The following is a 10,000-nucleotide window of genomic DNA, read 5'->3' as shown; positions in this document are numbered from 1 at the left end:
CCACGCCGATGCTGCCCACATACAACAGGGATAGGACAGTGATGCCCCTCTTTCAAGATTGCTTCATAATGAAGGCCTATCGAGATGCCAGCTTTAAAAAAAAGTGTACCTGTGTTAGATTACATTTTTAAGATGAAAAGGGGTTCCGTGCAGACATCTTCAACTCCATAAAATAGGGAAATTGAACTATTACAGTCATAAGAAGTCTTAGGAGAGCAGAAATTTCCTTAATCATTCCAGCTAAGGTGCAAGTGGTAATGTGTAAATGAAATCCATATTCCATTTACTGGTAGTAGGACAGGTATTATTTGATAGCTGAGAGATACTGAAATGGAAGGATTTAACTGGACAAGGTTTTGATAACTCTGGCTAGTCCAGTTTAGTCAATTCATCTTTGAACTTGTGTTTCTTTTAGATACCACAAGGCTCTTTACAACCTCTGATGTCATTGGATCTGTACAGGAGGACACAGCTTTGTTATGTTTAGGGTTAGCGGTCTTTATGTTTGTTTTAACTTTATTTGTTATTGTTTTCTGAACCAACCCCAGGAGCAGTATACCTGCTTAGTGACCTGTTTATTTTGTCCTGTCAGTTTAATTTCTTACCTATTGTCAAAACTACAGCTACATAATTGTCACGGATAGTCTGCTTTAGTGATAAGAGGAGGTGATTGAGGCTTGACTTGTTGAACGGCAACATGACATCTGGTGCTGTCAATTTCTCAATGAGGAGGTCAGGTACAAATACACATTTGTGGTTGTTTTCTTGTAGGACATTACCCTCATTGTCCACCTGAGTGTCCCCAATCATCCACACCCCCATGTTCCCCTCCTGTCGGCCAAGTGTGAGAGCAGCTCTGTATGTCTCCCTCCTGTTTTCATTGTTACAAGTTCTGGAGAAACAGAAAGTAAGATGAATACCAGTCTGGGTTGCTACGTGGTCCTAACATGAACTGGAAATTAAGGAAGTGTTGATTAAGTTTTATATAAAGGGTATTTTTAATACTGTGTTAGGTAATTTTAACCTTTATGGATTTTTCAGGTTACAATTTTACTGCAACAAGAAGTAAGCAATATTACCGGAAATAGCTTTTCATGATCATCTTTAAAGAAGATCTAAATTCACAGGAGTCAAAGCTGCACATTAGGATGCCAGATCCAAAGGAACTGTTGAGTTCTTCCAGGAACTTATTGACACTACCATAGATCACTTTTTGTGCTCTGAAGAAACATTTTCTCAAAGAAATAGAATGGTAGAACTTCACAGCTTGAACGTAGCCCAGATTTGTGTGGGAAACTTAAATTGGAGCAGGTCTAATCTGAAAAGGACTTGTTGTGGCTTTTGTGACTAAAATATGCCTTGGTGGGTGGCCGGCATAAGAAATGAAGTCATATAATATTCCTTTTTTCGTATAAATACACAGGTGATTATTCAAAATCGCGCGCTCTCATTGGCTCCCTATCTCGTCAGTATTCGTTTTGCCAGTGTAAGTGAAGATGATTTTGCGTTGAAATGTTTTTTTTTCTCGTTTTTGAAATAATCACCTGTGTATTTATACTAAAACAATTATTCGCCTCAGGCTCAGTGATTATCGGTGAATATTCACCGATAATCACTTCGCCTTTGGCAAATAATTGTTAAATATCCTGAAGATTCTTACCTTGAATCTGTACATCTTGACGTTACTCAGAAATTGTGCGCGGAAGTTGAACAAACCAGCAACGTGCAAACGCTCAACTTGTATCATCCAAGAGCGCTTTCTTTGAAGGAGAAAATTAAAAAAGGTGAATTAAAGCCATCCTTTGACTCGCTAACCTGAAACGGGTCGATATTTTCATGAAAGTCATTGGAGACTGGACTAGAGTTCTTCTCTCATTCTTTTAACCATGTACAACGCAGTGAACACGGTTTGCATAAATGTAAAGACAGTATTGTGCACATTAACGTAATTGTACCTTTCAGTGCTGTTTTGTGACAAAGTTGTCTTGCACATAAAAAGGTTCCTCTTCTTTCATGCTGGTTGCACGGCACAGAACTGAGAAATGTTATTTTCCAATTGCCTGCCAAAAATGACCTCTTCGTTGCTATTGGTGGAAATGTACCATGTGATTTTCACACCCAGGCTCTGGTTCATTTTGGTATTGGGGTGTTGAACGTAAAAGGCCCGGAATACATGATGAAACCAGCAGATGTAAACATCTTCGTTGTGATCAACGATGGCCTATACAAGTTCTATAACAAGGCTTACGGTATTCCGCCAGAGTGAACGATGCCGGGAGCTAACTATTGTTGTCCTCGCTGGATACCTTATTTTGCAAAATACCAGTAAGTGGTCGGTTGATAATCGACGCAACAATGCTTGTAACACATACACTTTCTACATCAATGTCAAAGTGTAGATTTTTTCTTTCCCGGTGCTAACCAATTGCTTTTACGATGAAGTAAAGCGTCCAGCGAGAAGGGGAACATATAATAATTTCATAAAAAGTTGTAAACAAATAGGAAATAGATAAAGGTAAATATCCAACAAGAGAAAAATAAATGAATAAAGAAAAATCAACTGGTATCATTTCTGAATCTGAGAAAACAGTATTTTGTTTGAAGTAATTCAATCCAATCATCTTGCTCTACATTGTTGTTTTATTCTAGCTGGTAAGCACTAGTTCCCTTCCAGATGCTGCAGAGACGTTAACTGCCTAGATGTTTTTCTTAAAGGGACTGTCTCCTCTGTGCAGACACTGACGGGCACAACAAGGAAAACAAATGGACCTGAAGGGACAGTTGCAAGCAAAACCACCGACTCTGTAGCGATGATTCATCTCAATATCAAAAAACGTAATCCGGAAGCCAAGGTCAATCCCGAAAGCCTGTTAACCCTGAAGGTTGAAAATCTTCACACAGTGACACATTTTACCCTACGTGCCTACCATTACAGTATGCTAGGGACTTTGGAAGCCACATGTTAGAATCAGCCAAGAAAATGGCAAGGTGGTCTGCCTGCCACTTCACTTAGCCATCCTCTTTCTACCCAGTGCCATCCTCGCAGATTAGTTGGAAAGATCTTCCTCGCATGGAACCTTTGAAAAGTCCATTCATAAGTTCAGAGGACAAGGAGCTGATGAGGAAATGGGCAAGCGATCATGGAAAATGTGTTAAGGCCGGTTTACATGGTGCGACTTGTCGGCCCGATTTTTGGCGGTGGCTTTTAAAAAAATCGTCCTGACGTAAAAAATCTGTTGCAAAACCTTTAGGCAGCGCACGGTGAGGCAGGAAACAACAAATATAACGCGGGAACCCTTTCTTTAAACGTACCAGACATCTCACATTCTTCCATCCAAACATGAGGAAGATCAGAATGTAAATGTGCAAGAAAAGCCCACTAAAGTTAATATGGATCAGGCATCTGAGTGTGACGCCGAGTCCGATGAAGAACCAGAAGACGATAAAAATGTTAGTGAGGAATCCAGTCAAGAAGTTGCACGGAATAACAGAGAACTGAATTTTCTTATTTCCGAGAACACGATGGGACGTATCATAAGAACGTCATTTAGGGCTGTCTTGTGGCAATAAGAGATAAGTGTAAGTCTCAGTTACTAAGCTGCCCTCCTCTCTGTGAAATAGCCAAATGTTTGTCTGTTACTCGTGAAAATGCGGTTTTTTAGCATGTGAAACGCGAAAAGCCTGATTTAGTTTATGTGAAAAGAGACTTTTACCCCTACACCCCCCTCATTAAAGGGTTATTTCGCCCAAGAATTTTTTCTGGCTAACTGAAAATGATAACCTAACCGAGTAAATAGACATTTTTTAAATATTTAAAGTTAGTTATTTAAAGTTGACGCTATCTTTGAATGTTATTCATCATGCTTCTGCAAACAATTTCAACTTCCGAAGCACGTACAGCTATGTAGTGTTTCACATACGCATGGATCGGAGGAAGCACCCGAACTCTTCTTGATTAATTCGCGTCCCTTTGACCAAACGGAACGCAAATCTCATGGATTTTTTGCGGGACGAGATCTATGCCCTTCTGGTAGCAGTGTGTAATGGTGAGTGATTGTAAATAAAAGAAAGTCAAGTTTAAAGTTAAATAAGGATGGAAACAAGTCTGCTCCATGGCATACCCAAATGCTTAGTGACGAAAGACTTCCTTGGACCATGTGGCTGAACGCTTTAATCAATACATAGGCAGCCTTACGGAAGATTTCACTCCATTAGAGCCTCCTGAGCGAGGTATTTTCTTTGAGACTCCTGAGCATCTCATGATTGATGACCGAACAGCATATGTTACCCTTCAACAATAAAAGCAAGGTGACACACGCTAACACCAACCCGTTGTGGCCAACACATCACGCATGCGCACAACCATTTCACCTGATCAATTAGCAGCCATGGACAGCTGTTTCGACCTGGTATGGTAGCTACATTATGCTGATGGGGCCCAAAAGACCGAAACAGCTGTCCATGGCTGATAATTGACCGGGTAAAATGGTTGTGCGCATGCGTGATGTGTTGGTCACACCGGGTTGGTGTTAGCCTGTCATGTTTGTTATTGTTCTATCAAGTACAAATCATGTATTGATTCTGATAAAGGTCACTTAACATTGTTGTTGCATTACAACATTGTTGATGTATCTATCACAAAATAATATTTCCATGTCATAATAGACCCTTATAACTCAATGTTCCAATAAAAGATTTTGTACGTCTAACCTCTCATTTATTGAGAAGCTACAATTGTAGACGTACAAGGACAATGCAAAGACAAAGCTTTTATGACCCACGGACTCCAAAACGACCGCCGAGTGATAACTGTGAATGAGATGCGGAAACTATGCCCAAAGAAGGCACGAATTCTTGATTTAGCCTCGTTTCCAGGATTAAGTCCCGTGACCAATGATTGACACCCTTAATCTTTGTAAATATGTTACAGACATTGTACACCACATTCTAAGTTTGGACAAGAGATATTCAAATAAAGTTGACAAATCGTAGAACCTCTATTCTAGCCTTGTTTCAGGATTCAAGTCACGAGACCACTGATTGTCACCGTAACTCTTTGTAAATGTGTCGCAGACATTGTATGTCACATTCTGACTAAGTTTGGACAAGACATATTCAAATAGAGTCGATAAATCGTGGAATTTATATTGTTGGCCTCGTTTTCATGCTGATTAACCATATCGCTTATTTACACCCTCCCTAAAACCTGTTGGAACAAATTACAAAATTGGCAACAACATTTTTCTTACTGAGTAGGGTTCACTGAACACTTTGAGAGTGGTCGCTTGCTTTCTTCATAAGATTCCCACTGGAATACACTTGCTCCCCGACTATGAAGCACTCATTCGATGGATTGGTGCCTTTCTCAAAAACCGTACCCAAAGAGTAAACATCAATAAATCAGTTTCATCTGCGATGTCACCACGTGGTGGAATTCCACAAGGCTCAAAATTGGCACCCTCCTATTTGCAATTTTGGTTGATCGTTTGGTAAATGATTGGAATAATCGTATGAAATACGTCGATGACCTGACTATTTTCGAGATCATCCCTAGAAACTCAGCAAGGTAAATACCGATCATTGCTGACGACATTAATACCTATGCTTCCCAGAGTATAATGCAATTAAAAGCCAAGAAGTGTAAGGAAATGTTTGCCGACATTCTTAAAAGCAAATCAACTTGCCTGAGCCCTCTAGGATCCTCTAGTTGTTGGCGGTGCTGTTTTTGAAAGAGGTACTGTCCACAAGCTACTCGGAGTTCACATCTCAAGCGACTTGAGTTGGAATGCCCACTGCGAATATCTGTATGTCAAAGCTATTAAAATTAAGGTTATATAGTATAAGGTTACTCAGAAAAAGTGCACTCTCTTTAGCCTATCTGGTCTCTGTGTATTTCAGCGCCATCAGATGTGTACTTGAACATGGTTCAACTGCAGGGGCAGCACTACGAAAGTACCACAGCGATCTTATTGAGTCCGTCCAGAAAAAGTATTTAAAGATCATCTACCCTGATGCCTCATATGAAACCTTGGCCTTGGGCAACTTGACCCCTTATATAGTTGCAAGGAAGAGTCATGTGCGAAATTTATAGCAAAATGTGAAAAGGACGGCGGCCTTCTTATGAACAATCTTCGGCGCCCTACGATTAACGAACATAATTATAACTTGAGATCTGGTAACCAATCTTACATGCCATCTTGCAGAACCGAAAGGTTTAACAACTGTGTCACCATGATATATTAGGAAATATAGATTTATGTTCAATTAGTATATTTAAACTTTCTTAATGTAATCACTTATGTGATTGATTATGACGTTATTCCTATTTATACATGTATATATTTATTGCTGACAATATTGTAATTCAGTCTAAAGCCGTGTTCACATTAGGTCTCGATTGTGATCGAATTATAATCGAATTAAATATGAAATGGATTCACATCAACTTATTACAGTCCCTGATTATAACTGGATTATAATTACTTCAAACAACCTCCTTGAGGTTGAAGTATAACAGTGCGTAATTGAACAGAATGTCGAACACGTGGTGGTATGAGCAGACGAAACTTGTAATCGCTCTATGGAGCGAAGATTTGGATTTGTCATCTTCTGTTCTCAGATGATATCCTTGGTTCTCTGCTCGCCTCAAGCATGGTGATGATTGCGGCAGCCACGCGATACGGCACCATTTTGTCTCACACTGCAATGTTACCCTATTGTATTTGAATTTTCACAGATGTGAACAGAACCATAATTGAATAAAATTAAATGGAGTATGATAGCCTGAATTATACTTCCGTTGATCATAACTAACGTTGAGTGTGAACACGGCTCAAGACTGCAATAGATGATTATTAAAAGATTGCCAAACCAAGCCCTATCTTTACATACTCCTGAAAAACGGTAGCGCCTCTAAAGTTAAATGTGTCAACGTATGTTACAGTATCGGAAAATATTTAGGAGGAGGGGATACCGATGAAATGGAAATTGTCATGATGAAACGACATGGTCGTTTGGATATCATCACAGCATATCCTTGCTTGTGATTTGATATCTTTTCAAAAAACGTGGCTTTTTCTAGAATACAGAATCATTATGGTGGATGTCGATCGCACATACACCAAAAGATGCTCTTTTGCACTATTGTGAACAAGATTAATCATGCGGGTTGAATTCTATTTGTTACAATATTCACCAGTTTTGATTGGTTGATTTTCTAAGTTCAGTGCTATCGCATTACTCGAGTATGTAAGGTTCGATTGAATTAGAATAAATGATATTTTTTAGCCACATGTATTCGCGTGCACAACTTACTGAACACACATCATGGTGTCAGAAGTTTAAACCACAAGATTTACGGCCAGTACACCTTCATAATTCGTACAAATTCTCGCCAGGACGACAGATCCGCGAAAGAACGACAGTTTAGGTGAGATATGACAACTACAGAAGAGAACGCGACAACGGGCAGTGCCCCATGCATGCTCACATTCACATCACATTTCCCTATCCCTTCGCCGATGAATGTCAAGGGTGATCTGGTTAATAACTGGGAATTCTTCAAGCAACAGTGGCAGGACTATGAAGTTGCCACAGGCCTCGACAAGCAAGAACAGAAAATACGTTTGGTCACACTCCGCTCCGCCATGGGTAAGGACTGTTTACAAATTTTCCTTAACCTGAAGCTTAGTTCTGAACAGCAACAGGACATGCATGAATGCATCGAGGCATTAGAAGCCTACTTTAAGCCGAAGCGAAATGTGGTCTATGAGCGCTACCTTTTCAATATGTGCCAACAGAATCCGGACGAACCCGTAGATGGGTATGTCAATCGTTTAAGAAAGGCAGCATCGACCTGCCAGTTCGGCACGCTAACAGAAGAACTTATCAGAGATCGATTGGTTATCGGTTTGCGAGATCACGCAACCAAATTGCGACTTCTAAAAGAAGACAGCCTGGATATCAATAAGGCCTTAAACATTTGCCCTTCAAGTGAAGTTGCCACCTTACAGCTAAAGGCAATGAAATCAGAAGAAACCAAAAGTACCGAAGAGGTCCAGGCTATTTCCAGCCGACAGAACAACAAAGTCAAGTCACGCAATCAATACAATGGAAAGAAGAAAACACACGATCTGTTTTCGGATCCAAGGAAGCATCGAGAGACAAATTCCAAACAGAAGGCCTATCAGTGTTATCGCTGCAGAGGAAAACAGAGGCATACACTGGAAAAATGTCCAGCATTTGGGCACGAATGCAAAGCGTGCAAGAAACCCAATCACTTCGCATCAGTCTGCAGGTCATCGCAGAAACGCCCGATTAAACAGATGACCGAGTTATCAGATGACGAACAAGAAACCGACACCGACGAATTTTTCTACAAACTCGAAGAAGTCTCATCAGTACAAGCAAGAGGAAAACAGCTGTACACCTCACTCGAATTTGCTGATCCTAACGCACGCTACAAGACTAAATTGGATTGCCAGCTAGATACAGGAGCGACATGTAATGTGTTAACTCATCGCGACCTGTCAGTTATCTGTCAGACCGAACATCCGGCTCTTCAAGCAAGCAAAGTGAAGCTCTGACTGTTTAATGGCGCAGTGATGAAACCAGTTGGTAAAGTGGCACTAAATGTTCAGAAAGGTCAATCACCGCACGTGCTAAAGTTTCAAGTTATTGAAGGGGACAGCAAGCCCTTATTATCCCCAGAGACCTGCGAAACCCTAGAATTGTTTTAGATAAATTGCAACCCACCACCACAAGTAAACAGCTTATGTGAAAACCAGACAAACCTCACCAAGGAAAAGATTCTGCCAGACTACAAAGATGTCTTTGAAGGTCTCGGGAACATTGGAAAAGCAAGCCTCACAGTTGACCCGGAAGTCATGCTAGTACATCACGCACCCCGCCACATTGCAGTCACCCTTCACAAAGAAGTTAAAGCTAAGTTAGAAGAGCTCGAGAAGAAGAACATCATAGTCAAGGAGACTGAACCTACTGACTGGATCAGCAGTATGGTAGTCGTTGCCAAGCCAGGGAAAATCAGAATCTGTCTGGATCCAAAGGACCTAAACAAAGCAGTAAGATGGCCCAAGTATCAGATGTCTACGCTAGAAGAGGTTCTCCCAAAGCTCAGTAAAGCCAAAGTTTTTACGACACTCGACGCCAAAGATGGGTTTTACCAAATAAGTCTCGACGAAAGAAGCAGCAAGCTCACCACATTCTGGACGCCCTTTGGCCGATTCCGCTATCTACGGATGCCATTTGGTGTAAATGCTGCCCCAGAGGAATTTGAATGCAAGCTCCATGAACAACTCGGTGACTTAGACAGCGTGGAAGTCCTACGAGACGACATATTGGTCATCGGCACCGGGGATACCATAGAAGAGGCTAACGCAGACCATGACGCAAACCTGCTTGCACTCCTGCAAAGAGCTCGCAAAGTTAATTTGAAATTCAACAGCAAGAAGCTCAACCTCCGTAAACCAGAAGTAAAGTACATGGGTCACATACTCTCTACTGAAGACCTCAAGCCAGATCCTGACAAAATACAAGCCGTCAGCAAGATGCCCAAGCCAACCTGCAAGCAAGAAACGCTCAGTCTGCTAGGATTCGTCAATTATCTAGCCAAGATCCTCCCACGCCTGTCAGAGATTGCACAGCCAATACGCGAGCTGACTACAAAGAACGCAGTTTTTGTGTGGTCAAGGCAGCATGATGAAGCCTTTGAGCAAGTCAAGAACTTGTGACAGAACATCCAGTCCTACGGTACTACGACATGAACGAAGAAGTAACAGAACAGTGCGATGCCAGCGAGAAAGGAGTAGGAGCCACACTTCTCCATAATGGGCAACCCGTGGCATTTGCCTCAAGGACACTGTCTCAAGTAGAACAACGGTACGCCCAGATCGAGAAGGAATGCCTGGCCATCATCTTCACCTGTTCCAAGTTTAGTCAGTACATCACAAGAGAAATCATCACTGTCGAGACTGACCACAAG

The 10,000-nt window shown here is 41.2% G+C and overlaps 2 protein-coding genes across 2 annotated transcripts in view; one reads left to right on the top strand and one right to left on the bottom strand.

Annotated features, from left to right (window-relative positions):
• LOC138010371 (guanine nucleotide-binding protein-like 3 homolog) overlaps window positions 1–10,000 on the top strand; it is a 381,170-nt gene that overhangs the window by 155,901 nt on the left and 215,269 nt on the right. The window lies entirely within an intron of this gene.
• Window positions 1–10,000, bottom strand: part of LOC138010401 (putative nuclease HARBI1) — a 64,977-nt gene that overhangs the window by 8,681 nt on the left and 46,296 nt on the right. The window lies entirely within an intron of this gene.

This window comes from Montipora foliosa, chromosome 7, assembly GCF_036669935.1.
Source record: "Montipora foliosa isolate CH-2021 chromosome 7, ASM3666993v2, whole genome shotgun sequence".
In the NCBI taxonomy this organism is placed as follows: domain Eukaryota; kingdom Metazoa; phylum Cnidaria; class Anthozoa; order Scleractinia; family Acroporidae; genus Montipora; species Montipora foliosa.
This window is presented reverse-complemented; position numbering and strand designations above follow the sequence as displayed.